At 36.9% G+C, this 2681-nt stretch overlaps 1 long non-coding RNA gene across 1 annotated transcript; it reads right to left on the bottom strand.

The window, feature by feature from the left end:
* Window positions 1-1813: 1813 nt before the first annotated feature.
* LOC149936647 (uncharacterized) lies at window positions 1814-2318 on the bottom strand. The gene is made up of 2 exons (XR_016472298.1): window positions 2120-2318; window positions 1814-2052 (listed from the first exon to the last, which is right to left on the bottom strand). It is a non-coding gene; the product is annotated as an uncharacterized LOC149936647 (long non-coding RNA).
* Window positions 2319-2681: the final 363 nt, after the last annotated feature.

Here is a 2681-nt window from a genome sequence, read left to right as displayed (position 1 = left end):
TCCAGGTTGTAAAAGTACCAGCAGCAATTCTGGTTTAACGTTTCACACGCTACCCAAGAATGTAGAAACTAGGGCTAAGTGGCTCACTAATATGGGTCCTTCGACTTCCAAGGTTTTTGAACGGTCAAGAATTTGCTCACTTCATTTCGAAAGTGACTGCTATGAGCGTGGATGTCAAACTTTTGATGGAATTGACCGTAACATCATTCCAGCTGCAAATCGATTGAAGCGAAATGCCACACCAACTTTATTCGGTGTTAGGAAAAGGAATTGTGCATCAACTGTAAGCTTACGAACCCTCAATGTTAACCAGCATCTAAGCTCAAACATATTTTTACAGAGTGCTACGAGTAACATAGGGGAACCATTGTCTAAAATTTCTAGTAAAACGTATCCTCAAAAGGTTGCCACTAAAAGTGTAGTTGTTCAGACTGAATGTGAAAACAAAACTCGAAATGTTAAACATATAGGTAGGTTATTACTGCATGAAGAAAATAATATTCCTTGCTTTGCATTTTAATTTGGTTTTGGATGACTTATATATAAACAGATTAAACCATGAATCCTGGTTAAAACTGGACTGTTGGGTTTTTACCAACCTTTATTAGATCAAATGATATATAACTTGGAAAATTTATTTTATAGCCATAAAATCCAAAATTGCCAAGGCTGCCAAAACAAAAGGCTGTGAAGTTCTGTTCCAGTGGAATAGATCTATTCAGAATCACCTTTACTGGATAGCCAATTCCAGTTCTGGTGATACCGAATTAATGAGGGCAAAGTGGACTTCGCTACTGCATCATGTTATTAATAAACACGAAGGACACGAACCACCCTTTGAGAAGTGTGCTCATGACCCTATCAATCTGGCTGAAAGAAAAAAACATTGGTTAAATCCAAGTATGTGCTTTTATAATAGTAACTAAATTGAAGAATGCCTTTTATATTATAATTTATGTTGTAGTATCTGATGCGTATGGCAAGCTATCAAAGATAGTGAAAGCCTATACGAAAGATATTGGATTTATGTCATCTAATGCACAGACATCTTCAGTAGAGGCTTTCCACTCGGTCATTATTAATTTTGCCCCTAAAAATACCCACTACTCATTTCACGGAATGTATGCTAGGCTTGTGCTTGCAGTTCTTCATTTCAATGAGAACTCCGTAAGAATTCAAGCCAGGACAAGAGCGGGTAAACGGAGGTGGTGCATATATTTTCCTAAAGCTAAGGCTGGGGAACCTTCCGTAAAACCAATTATGGTTGGATCAACTTATGGTACGCCTATTATATATTTTTTAATTTGCCAGAGATTTCGTAAGTTATTTATTTTTAGAATATGTTGCACGACTGATGAAAGTAGCCTGTGAGTATTCTGTTGATTCTATAAATGATGGGACAGAAAAGACGTTATTGGAATTAGGGGAAAGCCCAGCCCCCCCCCCCCTTTGCTCTTCCTTCATTCATCCCGATAAGGAAATGGCGATAGAAACTTATATGAAATGCCGAAGATTTGGGTGAAAAACAATTTACTTTGAGACTCAATTCCTTGACTTACTTGAGTATTTTGTAACTTTACTGTTTTTCAAAATATTGACTTTTGCAAAGGACTTGGGTACTGGGTTAAAACCTGCATACTTTTAAGCACACCAATATTTATATTAATTATATTATATAATTTTTATGTAGGAATGAAATGTCACAATAACGCACATTCTACATTATGGAAACAAGGAAAAAAAAATTTTATTAATGGGATCAAATTAGATGGTTGAAATTTTACAGATAAATCTGAAGATAACATCTCAGGAGTGCCTTAGCAAAAAAATATTGGTATTTTACTATCAATAGGAAGTTACAGTGAGAGATGATGATAAATCTATTGAAAATATTGATGTTAAAATGCTCGCTGGAACCCACAGTATTCATCCGATGAATAATGGGATCTGATTTCTGACACAACGCAACTTGGGATAGGGTGACGATTATAGCGGCCCATCGCCCCGAAGATCCATTTAATAAATCTATAGTACGCTTGGTACCTATAGGCTCTATTGGAATAAAATAAATATTACTACAGTTTGAAAGTGATTTTAAATAGAAACCACAACCCTATACCTTTTTATCATTCATGCAAATATATTCCACAAAACTTGCTTCGTGAACTAATACCTAAATCTTATTTGTAAACTGAAGCATTAACGCTACCAAAAAAATGATGTAACGCAAGCTTCTAATATAACCAAAACTTACCTGCGTGGAATATTCAAGCCACAATAATTACCTAACTTACTTATAAATATAACCTTCTGGAGGCTCTTCCCTATCTCTACCTCGGGCATGGGGATCATAATGGGCCTGGTATGCAAGGTCCAGCATCAGCCGATCAATGCATACCCGATGGAACGCATCATGTTGCGTTATGCAGCTGCCATGGGAAATTTTGGCATCCACAGAGGGCATTTCCCGACAACACTGACTCTCTGTAAGTGTTGACATGGGATGGCACTCACCACACCTACACCTGGTGTTAAAATTATACTTTATTTCCAAGCTGTATGAATAGTAAATACAAAGGCGCTTACCAGTCAGTGTTGTCCAGTCTATCATGTGGCACAACTTCATTTTCAACATCAATATCCTCAATAGCTACACCATCATCTTCCACTGGCGCCAAAGG

Source organism: Leiobunum rupestre, chromosome 7 (genome assembly GCF_980474605.1).
Source record: "Leiobunum rupestre chromosome 7, qqLeiRupe1.1.hap1, whole genome shotgun sequence".
In the NCBI taxonomy this organism is placed as follows: Eukaryota; Metazoa; Arthropoda; class Arachnida; order Opiliones; family Sclerosomatidae; genus Leiobunum; species Leiobunum rupestre.
Note: the sequence above shows the minus strand (reverse complement) of the source record. Positions and strands in the feature narration are given on the sequence as shown.